Source organism: Caretta caretta, chromosome 12, assembly GCF_965140235.1.
Source record: "Caretta caretta isolate rCarCar2 chromosome 12, rCarCar1.hap1, whole genome shotgun sequence".
In the NCBI taxonomy this organism is placed as follows: Eukaryota; Metazoa; Chordata; order Testudines; family Cheloniidae; genus Caretta; species Caretta caretta.
In genome coordinates, this window is record NC_134217.1 from 38,763,846 (window position 1) to 38,788,778 (window position 24,933).

General features: G+C 43.1%; 1 long non-coding RNA gene across 1 annotated transcript in view; it reads left to right on the top strand.

Moving 5' to 3' along the window:
• The window catches only part of LOC142068678 (uncharacterized), an 81,715-nt gene that overhangs the window by 49,290 nt on the left and 7,492 nt on the right, over nucleotides 1-24,933 (top strand). The window contains exon 2 of the long non-coding RNA XR_012664610.1: nucleotides 9,462-9,527. This is a non-coding gene — a long non-coding RNA (uncharacterized LOC142068678). The remainder of the gene's footprint in view (nucleotides 1-9,461; nucleotides 9,528-24,933) is intronic.

Sequence of the window (24,933 nt, forward strand, 5' to 3'; positions counted from 1 at the left end):
GTGGATACTGAACAAAATACACTATCTGTGTCACATGTTTGAAACTTGGTTGACTTGCCCACTCCTGTTTCCCACTCTCTCTCTTGTGGTTGGGAGACAGCGTGATCCATGAAATAAGGCACTGGACTGGGAGCTAGGAAGTCTGAGTTTTCTTCCCAGTTCTGTCGATGATCTGCTGTGTGACCTTAAACAGGTCACATCAGCTGTCAGTGCCTCAGGTTCCCCATCTACAAAATGGGACTGAAATGACCATCTCTCTTTTTGTAAAATCTGTGAGGTCTATGGCTGATAAGTGCTCTATGGGCACGATCCGAACCTCATCCAAGCGAATGGAAAGGGTCCCATTAATTTTTAATGGGGTTTGGAACAGATCCCAGAAGAGGTAAGTATTTTATGAATTCACTCTTTTTATTAGCATGGCTCCAGCTTCCACGCCGGTTTTCGTAGCTGCCCTTGTTTCTGACTGCACTGAAGTGAAACCCCTTGATCAGTTATAAATGAATAGTTTAATGAATTATTTCGGGCTGTCCATCTCAACGCAGTAAAAGTGCTCTAGGCTGACCTTTTACAGTTGTACATTCTTATAGGGATCCTTAATTTTCAGACAATACAACCACACACCAAAGTGGAAGCCACACGCCTAACTGGAGTAAGGGCTCCCCATGGGAGTTAGGCACTTCTGAAAATCCTAACTGGCATCTAGATGCATCTAAATACCTTTAAAAACCTGCCCCAAAGTTCTTTCTGTTTAAGGTTCCTCTGTTGGCCCCAGGGCATCTTTGCAAACCTTCCTTATGGTTTTCTGGAAAGTAGCTGGTGTCAATTTTAATCCATCAAAGTCTTGCTTAATTAAAGTCACCTGATGCAGTTATTTCCCAATCCTTCAGTGTTTCCTTTTAAAAGTACAGGATGCTAGCTCCCTGATCTTGTGCAGTCTAGCAGCTGGAGAACACTAACACTGCAAGTGGAAGCAATTGTTTTTTCATAGGAAACCATGGCAAAGCTCTCCCTAGCAACCTCAAACCATGCACACATTCAAGCTGCCTATGGTATCGTGTCTCAAGTTCCCCTTTCTCTAAAGTTTCCTCAGAGTATAAGAAAGATTGGGCCTTTTTCAATGTGTTATTGTATCCCTAGCGGCAGCCGCTGTAATGGTGTCCCTAGCCTCTGTTTGCCAGAAGCCGGGAATGGGTGACGGGATGGATCACTTGACGATTACCCGTTCTGTTCATTCCCGCTGGGGCACCTGGCACTGGCCCCTGTTGGAAGACAGGGTACTGAGCTAGATGGACCTTTGGTCTGACCCAGTATGGCGGTTCTTATATGAATTTTTCACTAAACCCATACCAATTTGATAACTAGAGGGCACGTGTTTCCTTCAGAACAACATTCACTTCCTGGTACGCTCTCATTTACTTTGGTCTTGTTTCCATTGTTGGGTTTAGTGTGCAGGTGCTGGCTGGTCATATGCAGGAGGTCAGACTAGATGATCGGGCCTTAAACTCAGACTCTCTAGAGAAAACAAAATCCTCATCTTTGAGGATGGTGCCCAGGGAGGAAGGATGGTCTCAGAGCTGATGCACAGGGTTGGGTACTCAGAGAGCTCAAGTGAGTTTCTGCCTCTGTGGAAATGAACAGCCAAATTTCCACTGGTGTCAGTAGGGCCAGGATCTCACCCCTCAGTCCTGCTCCTCGCTCTACCATTGACTGTGAAAGTAAATTGTTTCCCCAGTCTGAGCTTCAGTTTCCCCATCCATAAAGTGGGAACAATAATATGTACCTCCCAGGCACTGGGCAGCCTAAATCATTAAATTCTAACGTACTTAGAGATGACTGGGGGGAAGTGGGTAGAAGTGGAGAATATTATTAAGAGGGAACAAGAGTAGAATGTCTGAGCCTGTGTGTTAGAGGGTTTGGGCTGGCTGTGAGAATAGACGTTAAAAACCTCAGTAGCACAGTGCATTTATTCCGAGACGCTTGATTTCCGGAACCTGAACCCATAACGTACAGGAGAAAATCCCGCCTGGCCCGAAGAGTGAGACTCTGTAGAGCACAGACAGTGGCGAGACTTTACCTCCCAAACATTCTTTTGGTGTAGCGGTGCGAGACTCACCGCCGTGGCGCCTCCTGCTGGCCATTCTGGAATTAGCTCAAGTCCTTCTGCAGGGCTCCCTCCTCCGGTGGTGTCTCTCTCGCTGTTACTCCTGTTTGGCTGTCCCCACCACTCTGGGACCCACGTCGCTCCCCGGACCGCGGCGTCCTCTTCTGGGCACAGCAGGCCAGGGAGAGACTGCCCTCTGCTCTGTTGAGCAGCCCTTTATATATGGCCCCTGCTGGCCCTGACTGGCTGCTGCAACAAACCACCTCCAGATTGGCTCGCTTAGTGAGCCCTCCTCTAATTGGAGGGTTCTACGCAGGCTCCCTCTGGCCTGCTTTAACCCTTCCTCTTCCTGGTGTGAGGCAACTGTCTCACTACAGTGTACATTGTACATCTGCAGTGTGTCCAGAGTCTAAACGGCTTGCTTTCGTTCGGCTTCATTCGGCTTTACATTAGAGAGCATGAAAGAAATGTGCAGACCAAATTTGATAAGATTCAGGTCCAACTGTAACATATTAGCATCCATTTTCCATAACGACCTAGGAATGCAATCTCGACGGTGAGATGGAAGTATCAGAATGTCATTTTAATGGACTCTGCAGCTGAGAAGTCACAAAATGATTCTGTTGAAATGGGATTTTAATAGACTTTTTCCCTGATACTCCCCACAAAGGCTTTTCTGCTGCAAAAGGTGCAGCAGTTTGTATGAAGATTGAGCTTTTGTGGGCAGCCTAGTTCACATGTAATTATGCTGTTGACCATTCAGTAAAAACTTGGCTCTAGGAAGCGCCCTTTTAGGAAAGGAGTTTTTTCTTAGAGATGAGAATTGAAATGGAACATTCGATACTTAAATGTCTCTCTGTTCGCTACTCCTTCACCATGCTAGCAACAACAAAAAAGAAAAGCGGATCATTGTTTTATGTAAGGCCAGGTCATACTAAGTTTTACTAGCTTGTTAATTTCAAGTTGTTAATTTAAAGTGATGCACCCTTCACATGCAATGGTGAAGCTTAGAAATGCTCTTTGTTTGACTTTTGAGACAATTAGCTAATACAGGGAGATTACGATCTCTGGAAAGGATACTGGGTGGGGGAGGTGGGGTGAAATGTACAATAAAAACAAAAATGTGGACATAAAATTGATGCAAATGGGAAAAATAGAAAAGTCCCTGCAAAACACAGGAAATCAGATTTAACTGCTTAATGATCTGCTTTCAAATAGGCAGAGATCTCTGCCGGGCTGTTGAGTGGTGTTCTCATCTGGGAGTTTTTTGTCCTTCAGATATATTGTAGCAGGTGAGCACTGGTTGCTACCACTGGGTAAATGTTTTCTTTGTCCTATTCTGATGCCACAAGAAGCACTAAGGTGAAAACTGTTGGAAATAAAGTTGGAGCAGGTGTGTGAAAAAAAACAGGTTTTTTTTGTAAATTTGGTGCCTACTTTTATGTCCGTAGGCATAAAAGAGGGTGTTTGACGGAGCTGGCAGGCATGCATGCAGATAGGTTTACTGTTTTTAAGATTTGTCTTCTCAGAAACTCTTTTGTTCTAAATAAATAACATTTGCTTTAAGGAGGTGCCTGGCCACTGCTTTCCTCTGTCACTGCTCCAGGAGAAGACAGAGCTACAGGTGCTGGAGATAAGTCTGTAAACATGACTGGTGTGGAGAAAGTAAATAAGGAAGTGTTGTTTACTCCTTTACATAACACAAGAACTAGGGGTCACAGGCAGCAGGTTTAAAACAAACAAAAGGAAGTATTTCTTCACACAACGCGCTGTCAACCTGTGGAACTCTTTGCCATAGGTTGTTGTGAAGGCCAAGACTATAACAGGGTTCAAAAAAGAGCTAGATAAATTCATGGAGGGTAGGTCCATCAATGGCTAATACCCAGGTTGGGCTGGGATGGTGTCCCTAGCCTCTGTTTGCCAGAAGCTGGGAATGAGCGACAGGGAATGGATCACTTGATGATTACCTGTTCTGTTCATGCCCTCTGGCACCTGGCATTGACCGCTGTTGGAAGATAGGATACTGGGCTAGATGGACCTTCGGTCTGACCCAGTATGACTGTTCCTTTGTTCTTAAGTCAGACCTGTTGAGGTAACCATGGTTAATTACAAGGGGCTCCGGCCTAGGGCTCAGTCTGAGAATGGGAGAATCACGTGATTGCATCCTAAGAGAGGTGATGGCGAGGGCTGTAGGTTTGTCACGGTGGTAAAAATGTCACCATAGCGTGACTTTTCTTTGTCTGCCTGTGTCCATGATTTCAAAGGCTGTGCAGCTAGGCAGAGCCCCCCTGGGCTGTGGCCCAAATGCTTTTGTCACCACAGGGCTGCTTTCAGAGGTTCACCTATTGAGGGTGGCAGGTGGTGTTCCCAATACTTTTCAGGTTTACCAGAGGTGTCTGGGGGGAATTTATCCCACCTCCTTGCAGCCTGAGGGAGTCTAGTCTGTGCCCATCAGAGGAGATTCTCGGAAAGCAACCAGCTGAAAGCAACGCAAGCGCTCCACTCCCAGCTCTGCATGCCCTGCTCTTTCCCTGTGTAGACCTCATCTCGTTACAGTCGAGTGCCCAGTTCCTTGTCTTCTGGACACCCGTAACATGCACTGATCTGAGGCTTCTGTGGAAACAGTGTGTCCAGTTTACTCTCTTCACCTCAGTTCAACACAAGGCACTCAGACAAGCTTATAGGAAACCCAAATGGAAGTTTGTTTAACAAAGCTTGAGAAAAAGATTCAAATAAAAGCCAGTAAAAAGGTTAGGAAACAGAAGGTTACAGGTAAAAGAAAAATGTAAAACTCAATCTATAGCCTATACTTATTAACAAGTTACGCTCCTGGCTAATATATTTCATTCAGGCCATACAGTGCTTGTCCAATCCAGAAACTGGGATCCGCTTTTCATGAGACACTGACTAGCAGAGTTTCTCCTCTGTAATGGATAACATCTTGTGCCTTTCCTTTTCCTCTTATACAGTTCCTGGCTTTTTGGCTGTTTTCATAATCAAACTGTTTGATTAACTTCAGCTCAGCCCTGAAGGTCCCCTATTCAGAATCATTTCTCGGGGTTCTCTTGTCTTTATAAAAGCTCAGGCCTGCACCTGGTCCAGACTGTAAACCCAGGGCTGGGCTGGGTTGAAAGATTTTGATTGATCTCACTCTTGAGTGAGTTAGCAGAGATCCCACCTGCGTCCGGTGACTTCATCTCCAACAGGTTGCTTCATCTCCAGCAGTTTTGGAACATAATATTCCATGTTTTGCATATCTATTAAAATATTCCCCACATAAACATCTCACAATAACCATGGCAATCAGCTAGTTTTTAGCTTTCGGCAGAGACAATACTCTTGGCAGTGTAATTTTTTTCATATATCCCTGGATTAAACATGCCAAACTTACTTTAGAGAAAGGGGTGATGTTGATTCTTGGATTCCCATTGCTAGAAATACGAGTATCAAGGGCTTCCTGGGATATTGGGAGGATGATCAGACACAGGTGTAATGTACCACTGCCTGGGCATGTCTGTGGGTTTTGATGGGAGAGAGCAGCTTTAATTTCCACTGGGGGCTCCATGGGAGAATCACTGGCAGAGGCTGCAGCTGGGATGTGCTTAATTGGTTCAAACCCTAGCTGGCCACATCACCTTCCCAGTTGCCTGGCCTATTGAGAGAATTTCAAAATGCTTTGTTTGGATTTTTGACCTTTTTAAAACCTTTGTTGCAGTCTAACTCGGTTAAATTTTGAAGCAGTCATTTTGAACTGGAAAATAGGAATTTTTCATTTCAAACATGTTTCATTTTGACAATTTCAAAACTTTTTCCTCAACTCTTTTTCGAGTTGGGAAACAGATTGAGACTGACACTGTTTTGGTTTTGATGCATCAACGTTCGATGAAAAACGATTAAGTCAAATATTTCCCAACCAACTCTCCTTTTGTGTCTACTGCTAGTATGGTGGGATCTCCTTCCTAAGTAAACCAGTCCTTGACTTCCCTATCTAACCTGGACTTTCCATTGGCACAAAGGTTTTACGGGGATCTGGTTACATGAAAACAAATCCCTACCCAAAACTGGAACAAAACATGATCGTATTTTTTTTTTTTTTAAATATATAACTGCAGTTTTGGCCCTTGGAAACCAGCGGCAGGCGGGAGTGATGCAGTAGCATTGACGCTTGGTTGTTAACAATTCTGGAATGTCAAGTGTGGCAGGCAGTGTGGTTCAGTGAGTAGAGCAGGGTTCTGGGATTCCAGACATTTGGGTGCTGTTTTGGCTCTGTCGCTGACCTGATTTGTAGCCTTAGGCCAGTCGCGTCACTTCTCTCTGCTGACCTCCTTTTACAATGCTTTAACGCATACTACACACTGCAACATTTCTTTTTTTATAAGGGTAAAGACAGCCTTGTTTTCCCACATACTTCGAAGCATGATGGGTTTTTTTGGTTCTTTGATCTTCGAAGAAGTATTGGGTTTGCGAAAGGCAGCAGCTTCCTGTTTCTGTATAAAACACCCCATTCGTCAAAACCCGCTTTGGTAGTGCCATTGAATAATATATCTGTTCCTGTGAGTAGCTGCTGACCAAAATCTTGCTTCAGTTGGTTGGGTGGAGGTTTGACTCTAGCGAGGTTCTGCCTGTTAGCGAAATGGATTTCGAAGCTGTGCAGTCTGTTGAGGTCCCACCCACATCCCAAAAAGCCATTTGTGTTCAAATTTGCTACCAGGCAGTTTTTATCGTACTAGCTGATCATTGCAGGATGTTAGGCTGTGAGCAGTGAGGAGCTTATCAACCATTTTAGGAATGGATGGGCATCTATTAATGAAGGGTATCAGTTTGTCAGATGGTGCTAAAAGACATTGCAGATGGGGTGCTGTGTGTAAGAAGAAGACAAGTGTTTTCTTGGGATGAGCAGATTTTCTGTTGTAGTCTCTTTGAAGTGCAGGTGTTTTAGAATAAGATCGTAACAGTCATAGGCAGCCGCTTCCTATCTGTTTTATTTGTACTAGGGGAGTGAAATTTAATCCAAAGGACATTTATATTGAATTTCTGGAATATCTTTTACTGGGTGGGACACTCATGGTGTCTAGGGAAGAGTCCTGGCCCTGGAATCTAGGAACAACTGTCTGGAAATTGGACTTGATGCTGTTTTGCACTTACAGAATCTTCCATCTGTAAATCTCAAAGTGCTTTTATTGGAACATTAAGGAATTAAGCTTCCCAGTGCTTCTAGCCTCTCCATCCTTGAGTTTGGTACTGTATTTGTCATTGCGAGCTGTTGGACTGGTTCAAGAGACACAAAACACAGGCAATCAGGAGGGAGGTTCCTGAGACAAGGAGTAATGGAATTTCCCCAGCCCAGTGTCCTACAGCCTTTGTGACTCCTCCACATCTATGTCTTAAGCAGCTGATAAATATTCCTTCCCTTGGGCACCTAGAAGAGGGGAAACTGAGCTAAAGTTAACCCTTTGTTCACTGGGGTTAACCTGAGACCAGGTGCCATCTGCTCATGTATACAGTTAGCAAGAATGCACCCTATTAGGACTGGAAAACTAGAACTGAAATAGTCAACGTGATTTTGCTAGCATTTTTCCACACAGCAGAGCAAAGGGTTACTCAAAGCTCCATGTATCTGTATGTGATTCACCACCATGCGCAATCTCTCTGCCATCAGAACGTTATATAAATTGCCTCTTTGAATAGTAAGATTTTCATTGAAGTCTTATTCGTCTTGGATAAAGAACAGTTCAAGCACATTTCTTAAGTCTTGATTTCATTAACATGGTAATGCAGTTCATCAGAACTCATAAATATTTATCTTTAAAAATTCTTTGCACAATTTCAAAAACATTTGCCATATTTTAAGAGGAGGTTTCATGTTCTTTATTGTGCAACAACCTTTTCTTTCCATAGATACACTGACAAATCTCTCTGATGGCCATAATGAATGGGAAGCCATGTTCTCTTCCAGGCATTTCACAAAACCTGGCATCTCATGTTTTCAGAAGCACTCCCAGAGGGGGAGTGACACACAGGGATTCCCCTGGCGCATGTCATGAGTCAAAAGGATTTGCAGTATTGCCAGCCACAGCAACGTAAAAATCACGAATCAGGAGCTAAAAATCATGAGGTTTTTTTTTTTTTTTAACAAATAAATTTTTGTGGGGGAGTTTTTTTGGTTATTTTATTTGGCTTCTGAGCCTTTAGAGGTGCCCTTGGTTCATGTTTGCAGGCTTTTCTCTGGAGCCATGAGCCTTGGAAACTTATTTATTTTCATGAAGCTGAGATTTCCACCTAATCACATGCCTCCGGACACTCAGGATTTATGAAACACATTGAATATGGTCAGATGCATCCGATGAAGCGAGCTGTAGCTCACGAAAGCTTATGCTCAAATAAATTTGTTAGTCTCTAAGGTGCCACAAATATTGAATATTGTGAGATTCATGATAAAATCATGAGTTGACCACACTGGGCTTGCTAAACATTGATACATTAGGGCATCCCCCATGATAGATGCAGGGCCTTTCGTTTGGTGCTAGGGACCAGCAGGGAGAAACTGATGGCCCGAAGAACTATTTACAAAGGCATGAAAATAGCAGTGGGGGAATGCACAAAATGTGAGACGTTCATTTGGGTTACGAATCCAGACCTTCCTTTTCGGGTACACTACAGCCCCTTTGTATTGCTGGGGCTATTCTGGAAAACCAGGAGCAAATTACAGTTACGCTCACTTACACATCCAGAATATGGAGAGGGGCCTTACTGTAAATGAAACTCAAGCCCCCGACGTTCCGGATGTTTCTTTCAACTCTTCTTGCAATATTCCTGATATTTTCTGATGTTGGCCATGTTAAAAAATAAAATGGAAACAGCCTTTCTTGTGGTTCCTTCGCTTCAGCAGGACACAGAAGGAGCAGAGGCATCATAAAAGTGGGGTAAAAGTTCTTGAAAAGAGATCCATCTGTTATATGTATAGATAGATATGATTTGAGATATAAATAAATCTATACATTAACCAAACTTTTATTAGTATTAAAATGTTTGATATTTAAGCAAAGTTTTTAGAAAGCTTTGGATTTTACTCCAAATAGGCTGCTCACTTTCATACATGCATACTTTTGTTTTAAAACATAGATTGGGGGGGCAACTGAGTATTTCACATTGTTATAAAAATAGTTTTTTGATTTTTTGTTTTTCACATTATGAAACAGATTCCCTGATTTAAAGAATAATTCAACATGTTATTGAAAAATAGGTAACATTGATCACAAGTGGTTCAATGGAAAGTTGTTTGGCAGAGCGGGGCTGGTCACTTTTTATTTTTAATTATTTCTCCCCCACACACACTTTTTTTTTTGTTTTCCTGTCTTAGGTGGCCTATTGATTCCAAGCACCGATTCCATCCTGAATAAAGTCTTCTCCAGAAGTCCTGAACCAGGTATTTATTTCTTTCATTTTATTTACATTAAAATGCCAGGACTGATTCTGCTTTCACTTAGCCCAGTGTATCTGCATCAAATTCAGCAGCATTACTCCTGGCCTCGAACCTGATCCAATGCCCATCCAATCAATGGAAGGATTCCTATTGACTTCAATGGACATTGTGTTCGTGGTGTGAGAGAGGTGAACGGAGCCCATTGGTTTGATCCCAATTCTTTATTTGCAATAAAGTGGCCAGTGTATCTGTCTTCCTAGCTGACAATTGCAGGAATTCAGTTATTCTACAAACCCTATTAGTATATTAAAGAGACACCATCAGCCAAACCTATTTGTGTTATATTTTGCTTTTTATTGTGTTCATTAAGCAGGAACCCTTTTATTATTAAATAGTTTGTTCCAATTTGTCATTGTGGCAGGTGGGGTTGCTCTGTAATCCCCACCCTATGGGACCAAATGTGGTACTGCAGGCATCCCCACCTTACTCTGTAAGTTTTGGCCACCCTGACCCTATGCCATCAGCTCGGCGTCATTTTGTTATTCAGTTGTTGAGAGACGAGCAACTCATGATTTGGCTGTCTGAGCCTTTGCATAAAGAAACAAAATCTCAAATGCAAACACTTTCTTATAGTGTTTGGAGGCAAGGCCCTGACCTAGCCTTGGGGTTCTGTCCTAGCACTGATGAACTTCTCTGTTCCATTCTTCCCCAGCTCTGCTCCTGGGGAGATGCAGGCGAGCCTTCTTAACTGTCCTGCTGGCTCTTGATTGGTCAATGTTTCCTCCAGGCCCTTCTATGCCCCTGGAGGACTGTCTTGTTGGCAATCTGGTCTGAGCGGGTTTTCTTTGAGCAGAGGGTGTCGGGGGCACCAATGCCTCCACCAGGGGGCAGGAAGGCCTGATAGACCCTCTCATGGTCATGATTCAGATTAAAATTACCGTGGAGTAGCTTTTTAATCGTTGCAGTAGAAATTGCTCTTTTTATTTTCCTTTGTGATATTGACTGATAAATGCTAGTTTTAAAATAATTTTAGTCAGTTTTAGTCAGTGTTTCATTTTTCAGCTCTCATATAGTATTTCATCTACAGGCCTCAAAGCACTTTACAAAAGAAGGTGAGTATAGTTAACCCCTTTTAGATGGGGAAATTGAGGCACAGAGGTGAAGTGCATTACAGGAGACACAGTAGGTCAGTGTCTGAACCAGGCCCTCCTGTTCCCTGCTCAGTGCTCTGCCCTCTGTACCATAGTGCTAATAATTAACTGCCCTTAAATGGTGCTGACTATACACCTGCAGTGTCGCTGAATGGAGCAGGGACAAACTAGCTTTCTCTGCAATGGAAAATAGCGGCATGGTGTGTGCAGGTGAGAGCTAGATTGTCATCATGGAAAATGCCAAAGGGGTGTGGCCTCAGAGCATATCAAGTGCCCCCTCCATCCATCCAGGAGAGCAAGAACGACAGTGTTAATTGATTCATTCAGTGTCAGTGAGACGCGATGAATGTGGGACAGGCCTCGGTGTATCTCCAGAAAGGAATCCTTATTTCCTTATTAACAATGGTGTCCTTAGAATCTTCTTGTTAGCTTCCAGCACTGTCATATGCCCTAACAGGGGAGCCAGCACTCCTGTCGGCTAGGCACCAGTGGGTTCCCCTGGAGCAGGCTGACTGGGGATATGCAGCTAATTAGCTGATCAGGCTTGGGGGCTGATGAACCAATTAGCATCAGCTAAGGGGTATAAAAGAAGAAACAGGAAGGCAGTGGGGGAGAGTGGACCTGGGCTACCAGAGCACAGTGTGCGCGGAGATCCCAAGGAAGGGAGACCTCCGTTTCTCTCTGGCCATGTGGGAAAGGGCTAAAGGACAGGAAACACTGTAAACACCTTTGCTACACAACACTGTATTGGTGCAGGTGATGGCAATTTCATGTCAGGAGCGCTGGAGCAATGTGTGCAGTGGGGGTGCTGAGAGCTATGGAACCAAACTGTAAACCCTGGATAGGATGGGAACCACTTCAAGCCAGGGGGTGCGGGAGCACCCCTAGTTCCAGCACCTATGTTTCATGTGTGTGTATTTACTTTCCCACTTGCTGGAGAGTCTGAGAGATGTCTGGGGCATCAGAGGGTGGCGATGGAGTGTGCCCTGTTACAGGGCCATATAACTCCCTCAGTCCCTGTCTGCTCATTTTGGTCTACTTCTTGCAAGCTGCAGGGATGGTGTCTTGTGCCTGTGCAGAGCCCCATAGACTTCCCAGATGCTGCGTATCATAGATCAAATGTGTGGAAGAGGAAAAGCCCTGCCCGTGTCTCGAGAAATCGAACATTTCTAAAGTATTTGAAATCTTGTTGATTCTTGTCATCCCAGTCCTCAATCTCCTTTCATCCCGTTAAAGTGGGGGCTGGATCACGTTCTCAAGTGACCGCAGAGACCCTGGGAGGCATGGGAAGTTCTGATTGTGCAGTTAAGCCATACTGAAGTACTTCACCTACGCATGTGATAGTTTTCATGTGCCCCTTCCTGGTGTTGTTTTTACTGTACGTTATTTATAACCCTGCTAACATAGAAATAAGTAGAGCTGCAAGCATACAGCAACAAGAAACAATCATCTGGGTAAAATTCGCCCCTTTGCAGAGGGCCAGCATAAGAGCTATGTGTCTCTTTAATGTGGGACATATTTGGTGCACAAGCGCTGAGCCATCCATTTGCATAAGAGTCAATGTCACACTTAGTGAATATTATTCCACATAGAAACTGCTGATCTGCTTTCCTGGTATGTGCGACTCCCTTTTCTGTGCTTGTTCCCCAATCAATTCAGATGAACAAGTTTGCATGGCAGGAACATTTATGGGAAATCAAAAACACCGAGTGTACTTGTGCAAATAAATATTCACAAGAGGATTTACATTCAAAGTGCTTGCACGACCATTTTGGAAGGCTCTTCTTAGAACTCACCAGATAGATGTGTTGAATGTTTACGAATGTTTGTGGGCAACTAGCAAACAGAAAAAGTCAGGGAGACTCCAAACTGAGTAAGCTTTGATCACCATGGCTGCGAAAGAAATGAAAGTATGTGGCTCGGGTGAGTAACTGGCTGCCATGAATAACAGAGACTTGTAGCAACTAGTTTGTGTTTGTAACAACCACAGTAGCGTTACATTTTTGTAGGTAAATTTCTGTTAAAGCAAATGAGTGGGGAATCATTTCCTCTTTTACTTACATTTCAGGGCTTTGGTCTATGGCTGTGCTTCCCCATCACAAAAATCTAGGGCAGGGTAAGGCAGGCAGCTGCTGTCAACACGTGTAGCTAGAGAAACACAGGAGCCTGAAATTGGGACTTGACAGGTTTAAAAAAAAGTTTTCCAATTCATGATGATTGGGTGAGCTAAAGTGGGGGTGCAAAACATGTGCAGTTTACACGCTGTGGCAGACGGAGTGTGTCACAGGTAAAACAGCCAGCAGGAGCATGTACCTTTTGGGAGCCAAGTCTGATGTTAGTTTTGCTAGAAAAAATCAAAAGTTACTACTCAACTCAGTGAAGTTAGGTGGAATTTAGGTTGTTGCAACTCAGATCATAATCTGGCCCTATATTTATTTTCTCTCTGTGTGTCCCTGCTTTGCATTACACCTTCCCGTTAGTTGTTTTTCTTGCTACATCCCTTCCACTCCTTCAGCATTAATTTTTCACACACACTGGATGTTAAATCAGGACGAACTATGCTACTTATTACTGATACCTTTTTTCTGTCCAATTTACAAATTCATCCCTGGTATCATTCCAAGGCCCCTGATTTGTAACATTTGTATCAGTGTTGAATTTGAGGAGAGAGGCTTAGATCAGTTTGGTTAAGAGTCAAATAAGTATTCAAATGTTAGGTTTCTTATCCAGACAGAATCCAATCTCTGAACCTTTTGAAATTCTCAGCACCACATGTATAACCACTGGTTTCTGCACGGCTGATTCCTGTAGCAAAATATTGGTTGTAATGCAGAGTTCATTTTATGTCTAAATGCAAGTCAGCTGCAGTGCAGTAATCTTGAAAATGATAATATTGATCATTGTGGTGAAATAAATGGTCTGACTCTGCAAATGGAAATCAGACTGGGAATTGGGATCACTGGAGTGGAGAATTGTTTAAGATATGGAAATGCTGAATTAATTGGCAGCTCTGATTCTAGCAACACAATTAGTTTATCCAGAGAAGGTCTAATTATTTGGGGCTGGCACAAGTATTTTCCCTTGTAGTGCATGATTCACTTGTGTGTGTTATCCCCTCTGCTACAGCATACTGCCCCCTGGTGTCCAGACAAGAGATGATGATTAGAGATAATAGAATCCTTTTCTGTGGTAGAAGCAGTTTTGGAAAGTCAGCAACTCTCTTTGTAAACAAGACAGACCTGTTACTATGAACCACGTGCTGCTTTAAGCTTTTTCCCAGTCGTTAATAAAGCATAATCACTTTATATAGTATGTGAAAGTCTCTAAATTTGTGCCCCCCAATGTTGAAATACAAACAGATTCTGCCTGTTAAAACGCCAGCAGCTATACTCCGTGGCTCAGGATAGGTGCCTTGTTTGGGGATTACAGCTGGGTATATTACAGAGGGGATGCATGTAATCTGTAGCGCTTTGGAACAGAGGAACAGTTAGCTTGATAAGGAGAGTCACCATTTGCCTACCTCTAGTTATATTAACCCTTGGTAGTCTCGCCTATTGATATGTAAGTCTTTGGAGATTCTCTCATATGAAATCTCAATTATTTCCAGATCTACAGATATAATGCTACTCATCCTCATAAACCTCAGTTTTGCTGACAGTGTCTGGAAATGGCCTCTCTCATCAAAGTTTTCACAGTGCAAATGGAAAGAAGCCAAATATTTTCAATAGAAAACACTGGCTTTTTTAAAAATTTCCTCTTTTTCATGGTTGTTCCTTGAATATATTTCATGCATTATCTTTAGTCCATCAAAGTACATGTTTAATAAAGTTACATTTCTTCCTGTATCTGACCATCTAATAATGGTTCAGGATGGCATATCCTCATTTCCATGGCAACAGGCTGTGGTGAAGGTGCAACCCGTGGTGTTTACAGTGAAAGGAAAGGATAAGAAGGAGAAAGAAGGCAGTTTGAGACTAATGCCAGCTATTTGATCCACAATGGAAAAGATATTTAAGAAATAAACTACTATATTTTATATTGCTGACTTCTTCTTGTAACTATATGTTGCATTGCAGTAATGGTAAATAGCACTGTGTTTAAATATATCATGGAATAAGGATGGTCTTGTGGTTAAGGTACTGGACTGGGAATCAGGAGATCTTGGTTGAATTCCTTGTTTTGTCACAGGCTCCCTGCGGGACCCCGGGCAAATCATTTAATCTGTTTGTGCCCCAGTTCCCCATCAGTAAAATGGGGATAACGCTTCTCACCTCGCAAGGGAATTTAAAGATAAATGCATTAATGTACAAAATGCTCATATACTGCAGCAATGGGGTCTGCAACTAAGGGTCTGTCTCCACTGCAGTTAAAAACCCGTGGCTGGCCCCAGTCACTGACTCTGGCTAAGGGGCTGTTTTAATTGCAGTGTAGACATTTGGCTAGAGCCTGGGCTCTGGGACCCCACAAGCGGGGCAGGGGTCCTAGAGCTTGGGCTCCAGCCCGAGCCCAAATGTCTACACCACAATTAAACAGCCCTTCAGCCCAAGCCCTGTGAGCCCAAGTCAGTTGACTCAGGCCAGCCGGGGGTGTTTAATTGCAGTGTAGACATATCCTAAACAGACACATATTTTCTAAGCTTTCCCTGGCACTGAAATTGCTGTTGAGCCATTATTTCATATTTGCATAACAAAGACTCTTAGCCGTTATTCTTAAAAAACAAAACAACCCAACCAAATAACCTATGTACATGTGTCTTTCAAGTCCTCTTTATATCTTCTGCTAAGTAAAATGGATGATCTTCCCAGTCAGTATGAAACATCAGAAATATTCCACTGTGTGCTGGTTGGAAGGAATATAGTTGGGAAAAGCTTTGGAAAAGTAACCAACCAGCCTCTAATCTGTGACAATTTCAGCACTGAATTGTAAAGATGTACAGTAATTTATTCCAGGATTCCAGTGAAGATCAGCTATTTTATGAGTTTGCTGATTTTATGACTAGCGAAGAGCAAATTTCTGGATGCTTGTCTGACTCAAACTTGGCTTTGGTATCTCCATCACTGGCTATAAATTAACAAGTAGACTGGAAGGATAGTTGAGCTTTGTAGCACTATTTGGAATAAAATGCTACCTATCTTTATTTTTAAAAAATGCCAACACACACGGATTAGAAATATCAGAGTGGACTTTGGCTCGTCACATTATGAAAGTTGCTATACATCAGTTCATTTTGGGCAAATTGTGTCAGAGTTGGGTGTGCTTTGGTTATGCCTCGGTGCAATGTACATACATCAGTGTTAGATTGTTGTGCAATGCCATGAAGGTATAGTCTACTGGGTGGGCTTTCCTTTGTGAACATAGTTGGAAATAATTATTCAAGGAGTAGGACTCAGATACCTGCCATGAGAATAATCTTGTTTTGCTGACCCCATCAAAGATTAACTGCTACGAAAGGAGGAGAGAGGATTCCTGTGTTTTTGGAATGCATTAAGGCCATATGTATCTGGCTGGATTTATTTAAGCTTCTATGTGTTGGAAGAATGTACGTAAAGTAAAATAAACATTGACTTGGGCATTTTACAGAGTGTGGTGCAATTTGCCTGATTTTTTGAGAAGGGTGATGCCTTTGGATGGGGGATTATAATAAGCGGACTGGTTCCCTTTGAGTTTACTTCAGTTGCTGAGATTGATGTCCAGAGAGAATGTGCTGAGTTCAACCCAAGAAAGGTGTAAATTAACGAGAATTGTATCTAGCTTCAGGCCTAGTTCACACGGGTGAACGTCCATACCCATGCTGAGTCCCAATGGAGCTCTGCAGGAGCAAGGATCTGCCTATAGTGATCTCATTGAAGGACTGGGGCCATCACTGTAAGTGACTATGTTCTCTTTATTCACTCCCATTTTACCTATAATAGATCTTTTGGCACAAACGAGGGCTCCTGATCTAGCTTGTTATGTTGGAGGGTGTTGGCAGCTGTTATTAAGTGTGTCTTTGATGTACGGACAATCACAGACCTCTCTGAAGCTGATGGGAATGCTAGCTACCCTGGATTCTAGCTAAGTAGAAGAAGCAATTAAGCTCCTTTTATGGAATAAGATAGCAGAACCATGGAAGCCACCACCCAAAGCACTGGCCACATGGAAGGCCTGAGGAATAACTAACTCAAGGAGAATAAGAAGGGTTTTTCTGGGAACTGATTGCAAATACAGGGACTGGGCCATTGATAGGATTACAGATGTGTGTCAGAAGCAGAAAACAGCCAGAAAAGTAAGGAGAAAGCCATAGAAGCACTGGTAGCATGGCCCTGAGAGAAAGCCAAGCGAGCAATTCTTTTGGGCAGAGTGCTGGCTGGAAAGGCTGTCTTGGAATTGTGAGCAACGAAACTGCCTGCTGCTGTTTGTCTCTGCTGTGCTCAGGGAAATGGGAAGTTGTGTTCATTCTTTGTAAATAAACAGGATTGCACCAAGCAAATATCAGACTCATGTGAAAAATGTGTTCTCTAAATCCAGCAACGCTCTGAATGTAGGTTAACTGCTGGGGCTAACAGTTTATTTCTGGTATTTATTCCTATAATGTGTCTGAGTGCCTCACACACCGCTGCGATACAGAGGGGAGAGCTGAGATACAAAGAGACTAAGTAACTTGCCCAAGGTCAGACAGGAAATCTGTTGCAGAGCAGGGAACTGAACCTGGCTCTCCTCAGTTCCAGGCTAGCATCCTAACCACGGAGCTGTCCTTCCTCTTTGTCACAACAAACTAGTGTGCAAAACCTAGCCCTCATGATCAGCTATGAATATCCAGTGTGGAAGCACGTACAAGAGGAAAGACCCATTGACTAAAGGGGCTTGAAAAGGGGTAGCTATAATAAACCAGGAGTTTAAAGTGATGGAAAAATATTTTGGGCCTGTTCTTTTGAATGTTGATTTTGCTGGTATGTGGCAGTGGCTGCTGGATGGATGCTCATTTCTCTGGGTTTCCTGTCTCTTGTGGATTAAATGAAGAAATTTAATGTCCCATAGGACATAGTTTTTGTGTTTAAATGCAGTAAAGGCAATGCCATATTAACATAATCAGATTTTAACAAATGAGCGCACACACAGACTAGAGACGCTTCACTGCAATATCGTTTTAATTACTAAGAAAAGAATTACATTTTACAAATTATGATAAATTGAATTTTATTGCAGTTCATGTGAGGACTTATTTTATAGTAAATTACATTAGACACTAACAAAATCCTTTCCCCCTCTAAGGTTTATTTGAAGCTTGTTGAACTTTAACTGGAAAAATGAGCTGTGAATTGACTCCGAGGCTTGCAGAGGCAGTCCAAATGGTGGTTTGTATATACGGTTTAGATTAGTCCAGTTTAATTCCAGATTGCATGCATACATTTCTAACATCTGTGAAATCAAAACCAGACACTTCTGCTTTATTAAAATAGAGCTTCTCATGTGTCCCTGCCCCTAGTTAATTTGTTAGGATTCAAATACTGAGTTGTGCCTCTTTTGTTTTGGAGCAAATGTCTTTCTCCTTCCCCCCCCCCCCCGCCCCTTTATTGGTTCAGTCTAGTTGATTCAGTCTAGTTGGTTCAGTCTCGTTGATAATCTCTGGGCTCTGACAACTCAGACCTAGCTCCTGAGCCTGCTTGCAAGTCCTACAATGAAGTGGGTGGCTTTTGTGATAAGGATGCTGTGTGTTCGCGAAGAACTAGAATGAAACCACGTGGCGATGTTACACATCAAGTTACACATCACCCTCATACGTCTTGACTCACTACTAGCATGCAGCACATTCCAGCTGGCCAGCAGTGACTTTCCTTTTTTTTTCTCCTGCATCTCCCCATTCCCATTCCCTTGAGCTACCCATTTGTCCCCAAAATCTGTCTTTAAAAAAAAATAAATTTCTTGTTCCTCCTCTTTTTTTATCGTGGCTGTTCAATTTACTTTGTGACTGGCATTGACCTTTGATTTGTCTTGGGGTGGGGGGAACCCCACCTGCATTTAATAAATAGGTGAAACCTGTCTTGGTTCCGGTCTGACAGGACCAAGTTATCAATTGCTTCAAGGAGGTGGCGTTTAAAAAAAAGAGGGCACAAAGAGTAGACTGAGACTTGGGGGTTTGGTGGGGTAGATACTTTGTGGTGATATCTCAAGGCAGTGGGATGCTTAATACAGTGCAATATATAGTACAATGATCCATAATCCTTAATAATAACCAGATAGCCTCATTACTTAGGTTTTGGGAGGATGTAATTCTCTGTAATGTCTCCCAGGGGAGCAAGGTTGTGAAACTGATCTGTGCCATCTTGGAACTCTTCAGTAACTCATTTTAAAGAGCTTTGCCTATTCTCTGTGATTTACACCACACCATTCCCGAAGGCCCTGATGCAGCAAATCCCTTCGTATGTGCATCAAACTGAGGCCTAGGGCGCTGATTTCCACTGAACAAATACTGAGGATTTGCTTTAACAAACCAGACCGTCGAGACACAGGAGGCTCAGTCTGTTCAGTTTATCGAGATAACTTAATCTTCCTCTGTAAGTATCTCTGTGGCGAGAAAATTTCTGAGAGCAGAGGGCTCTCTGATACAGCAAACAAAGCCATCATAAGATCCAGGGGCTGGAAGCTGAAACTAGATACATTCTGGCTAGCAATAAAGCGTGGATCTTCAAAAGGGAGGGTAGTTAACCATTGGGACATATTACCAAGCAATGCAGTGGCATCTCCATCACTTGAAGTCTTTAAATCAAGGCTGATCTTATTTTTAAACAACAGCAACAAAAACCTGACTCGAGCTCAACCAGCAGCCATGGGATTGATGCAGGAATTACTGGAAGAAACGCTCTGGCCTGGGTTATGCAGGAGGCTGGACTAGAAAGTTGCCACAATGGTCTCTTCATAGATTTTAAGGCCAGAAATCCAGTATTCTTCCTTTGGCAGTGGCCATTACTGAAGGCTGTAGAGGAAAATGAGCCCCTCCTCACAACCGCATGGCAGTGCACTTAACCAACTGTCCAGTGCTGTACCTGAGAGGAAGAGATCCCTCCCTGATACCTGCAAATAATCGGTTTATGCCCTGACGCATAAGATTTGATCACCATTCTAATGCCAGTGGTCTTACAACAAGGGTAACATTACAAGCAGTAAGAAGAAAAGGAGTACTTGTGGCACCTTAGAGACTAACCAATTTATTTGAGCATGAGCTTTCGTGAGCTGTAGCTCACGAAAGCTCATGCTCAAATAAATTGGTTAGTCTCTAAGGTGCCACAAGTACTCCTTTTCTTTTTGCGAATACAGACTAACACGGCTGTTCCTCTGAAACCTGTCATTACAAGCAGTGGATCATAGAATCATAGGCCTGGAAGGGACCTCAAGAGGTCATCTAGTCCAGTCCCCTGCACTGAAGGCAGGGCTAAGTATGATTTACACCATGCCTGACCGGTCTTTATCCAACCTGCTCTTAAAAATCTCCAATGACATAGATTCCACAACCTCCCTAGGCAATTTATTCCAGTGCTTAACCACCCTGACAGTTAGGAAGTTTTTCCTAACGTCCAACCTAAACCACCCTTGCTGCAATTTATGCCTTTTGCTTCTTGTCCTATCCTCAGAGGTTAACAAGAACATTTTTTTTTCTCCTTCCTCCTTGTAACAACCTTTTATGTACTTGAAAACTGTTGATATGTCCCCTCTCAATCTTCTCTTCTCCAGACTAAATAAATGCATTTTTTTCAATCTTCCCTCATAGTCATGTTTTCTAAACCATTAATCATTTTTGTTGCTCTTTTCTGGACTTTCTCCAATTTGTCCACATCCTTCCTGAAATGTGGTGCCCAGAACAGGACACAGTACTCCAGTTGAGGCCTAATCAGCGTGGAAGAATTACCTGTTGTGTCTTGCTTACAACACTCCTGCAAATACACTCCGAATGATGTTGGGGTTTTTTTTTTTCCCCTTCTCCAGCAGTGTTACACTGCTGACTCATGTTTAGCTTGTGATCCACTATAACCTCCAGGTACCATTCTACAGTACTTCTTCCGAGGCAGTCATTTCCCATTTTGTATGCATGCAACTGATTGTTCCTTCCTGAATGGAGTACTTTGCATTTGTCCTTATTGAATTTCATCCTGTTTACTTCAGACCATTTCTCCAATTTGTCCTGATCATTTTGAATTTTAATCCTATCCTCCAAAGCACTTGCAACCCCTCCCAGTTTAGATGTTATCTTGGTAGACAATGAGCCAAATTTGCCAGTGGAATTATACTAGGGATGAATTAGGTCTGTTGCAGGAGAGGATCTGCAACTATTTAAGTGTATTCTATTTATCTTAAAGTGTAATTGACAATATTTATGTGCCCTGCACTGATCAAGAGGGAAGAACTAGGTTAAGACAGTCCAGTGTTTCTAATCTTGAACATATTGTGCAGTGTGAATAGACAGCAGGTTTATGCTTCCATTTTAATTGCATTCCCTAAAAAAATGTTGAAAAGAATAAAATAAAATTATAAGCAGTTACAAACATTTTCAAATCCAGTGGCCACATCAAACATACGCTGGAGGGGGGCTGTTTCATATGAGCATAATTGCATATGCACGCAGTCAGCTCAGCCTTCCCTCCAGAATGTTAGAAGACAAGAGTTTGTGTACAATTTATAATAAATTATTCATCCCCTTTTTTATTAGCATCATAATTGTTTTTTGCAGTAGCCCAAGTGAATGCTGAAGCCGTTATGAAAGAACAGAAATTCCATAAATAATTTTTCCAGGTTTTTTTTTTTTTTTCATTTAGTTACTTCCTGGATTTTTCCCGCTCTTTGGATTTGGATGTTTTCGGAGAGCAATGCATGTATTGTTTTCTGTTCTGCAGGTAAAAGGCACAAAACATTTTCTCCCCCAGCGTTGTGCACTAATACTTGCAGTGCTGAAGACAGATGAAAACAGTTTAGTCAGAGAGGATGCCAGTCCTTTCTGCACTCCCCTGAGAGGAACACCTAACCTGTCAGCAGCTATTCCAGTGTTCTGTCTCCATCCTGGATTGAAATTCTTAGCAGTAACCTCCTATGCTTTTATGTCAGCAGAGCCGCAGATTTGAGTGTCTCACACTCTATGTGTTTGGCAAACTGTCGTGCCTTAACACTGCTGAGGTCACTGTTAAGGGTTTGCATTAGAGCGCAAGTTTGATGAAGTTGGGGTATGTATTGCTTTCGGGCAGCTGCTGCTGATGGAATTGAAAGCCTCATGGAGTGTTGGAGTGTGTAGTTGACAGCATTATACGCAATATGAAGGGGAAAAGGAATGCAAGTCTTTCCCCTTAACTTCTTATTTTCGGGCTTTTCGGGTTTTGGGTGGATGAAGTGTGTCCTGATGCAGTCTTAACTGTCACTAATTAATTTGAGGGGCTCCCATGAGATCACTAGGTCACTTAGACTACATATTAATAGTCCTTTAGAACCCTTTCCTTCCCTATCATTTCACAGTAAAGTAATAAACTTGATTTTTATTTAACGTAGGAGGGCGAATCCAACTTCTATGGTTGGCTGCTTAAATTGTAAGTGTAAATGGCAACGTAGAAGTTCAGTTCCTTGTTTTGCATGCTTTGGGGGGGGGGTCCTTTGCTGTGCAGATGGGGGGTTGTGCACACAGTTCTTGCATCGACATTTTTCAATAATGATCTGCCGAAGAGTAAAATTGTAACAAAACCTTGTGCCATTGTGAGTTTGGATCCTATCTGATTCAGCACTTTATTATGTCTCTGGTGCCCCAAATCTAACGTACCCCAATGAAAGTGCTCTCTGTCTTTCAGCATAGAATAAACCAGGAAGGTCTCAGTTAAGCAGTGTACTTAAGCATGTGCCGAACTTAAAGCATGTGCCGAACTTAAAGTGAGTAGCGTATAAGTACCTTGAGGCTAGGATCCATATCAGCTTCTGGCTCTTGCCAGAGCCAGACTGGTGCTTAACAAAGTCCTAATCCTCACCTGTCTCATCTCTCTAGTTTGGATTGTATGCCGTTTGGAGAAGGGACTGCACTTCCCTCTCCATGTGCGTGCAGCGCTGAGCCCCCTGCCAATGCTCAGTAAATTCAGCATGGGCTTGGGAACATGGTCAGTTTCTGCAAGAGGATCTCCTGCTACCTACATTTCCCAACTGCAGCAGACATGGTATTTCTACTTGTGATTTTCACTGTAGAGGGGTGGAAAGTAATATCCTTTCTTGGAGCTGACCCATCCTTCAGTGAAAGCTCTGGGAGGTCTGTTTATTACCAATGAGTGACATGCTGAAATCCTGACACAAAGTACTTATGTTCCAACGTAATTATTGACTTTCTGCCAGGGAATGTGCATGTCCTCCCAAGAGCTGCTTTCATCCATGCTGTGACAGACACACACAGACACTCTCTCTCTCTCTCGCTCTCTTTTGAGCTGCCTTTGAAGAAGCAAGAAAGGAAGGGCATAATGTAGGTTGGACCACATTGCAAGAATCATTGCTTAGCCATGCAGCTTGATTTGGATGCAGGCATGCTGACGTGAGGCAGTCCTCTGGCATTTCAGTGGTTCTGTATCAATGCCAGAAGATGGCAGCCCCTGGAGTAGCAAAAGGTCTCCATTCCAGGGCATCCTGGCTTGCCACGAAGTTGCGTCTCCAATATCAATCAGAGCGGGAGAAAACATGTGGGAAAGATGGCAAACCTTTAACTGAGTGATGGAGCCCAACCCTTTCTCTCAGGTGTGGGTAAATGTCCTGGATTATTTGTCAATGGAAATTTTAAAATAAATGTCATCCATATTTGCCTAGAAGCAAAAGGGTTCATGAGTGAAGTGTATTGCTTGTGTAAATCCTGGTGCACCAAAGAAAATGGTGGTGCAAGGGATAGTGGCGACTTTTTCATACAACATGTGATTAACCCGTGGAACTCATTGCCACAAGATATCATTTAGAAAGATTCAAAGAAAGATTAGACATTTATATGGATAATGAGAATGTCTGTGCCCCTGTGAGGTAGGGAAGTATTACCCCTGTGTTAGGTGTGAAAGTTAACCATGAAGCAGTCATGCCAACCAGACCAAAGTCAGGCTAAGAGAGGCTGCTGGGAAAGTCTGAAAGTAGAATGAAGGAATATTTGTTTAAGTTACAGAGAGTGAGAAAGAAGGGGAGGCTTGCATTCCTTTACTTTGTACCAGACCTTGAGATACAGAGGCGCTGTTTTCCACTCCCTGTTCTTGTGTTATGTCTGTTTTAACTCCTCGTCTCCTGGTTGACACCCATACCGATAAGAAAGTTAGTGAAGCATTACGATTTCCTAAAAGTTCTCTGCAATAAGGGGGTAGAAGTGCATGCATAATAAAGAAAGAGGATTTTAACTAACGTGGGGGGCGTGGGCTGCTTTATGAATAAATTTGTGACGCGACGGAACTGTCTATAAAAACCTATTAGTTTACTTAGAGGCGGCTGGTTCTCTTTGGAGATGGTCTGCTCTCTCTTGTTGTGTGCACTCTTCAATAAAGAGCTTTGTTCGGACCTTGCTGGTGTTGCCTGTCTCTCTCCGGTCAGACAACGAACCGTGCCGTCTGGGGTTCGAGTCCTCGACACCTATTTTACAGACTGAGGACTAAGGCAGAGGGACTTAGTGACTTGCCCAAAATCATATAGTGTGTCTGTGGTGGTACAAGGACTTGAGCCCAAGTCTTGGACTAGTGCCCTAGCCACTGGCTCTTCCTTCCTAACTGACGGGTGTTAAGAATAAGCTTTGTCTGGGGACAGGTTATCCCACAACTGTCCACCACAGAATGTCTTGCATCTTCCTCTGAAGCGGCTGGTTACTGGCCAGTGTGAGAGAGAGGTTGCTGAACTAGATGGATCTCTGGTCTGATCCAGTCTGGCAATGCTGTGCCCCAGTAGCTGTCCTTCCCTAAAGGGGCATCTCTAGGAAGGAGAATTTAAAACCAAGCAGCTGCAGGAAAAGTTTTTTGATTTATTTACCTGATACATGGCCCTGTAAGTCACTGGGATCAGAACGTGGCTCTGTCTTGCTGCATACTACTGAACAGCCTCTATCGTTCACCTGTTGCTACTTCTTTCCCTCTCTTCCTATTTTCCGTCACCGTTCGTCTGCCTGTACTTAACTGTCCCCATTCTACAGCCAGGTACATACCTCAGAGGTTAATGTATGAGGAAACACAGAACTTCAGAAGAGTTGAAAATCAGTTTGTCCTCTCTCCATGTGCCTGCCATGGCCTGAGTTCAGGGCTGGAGTTTGTCTT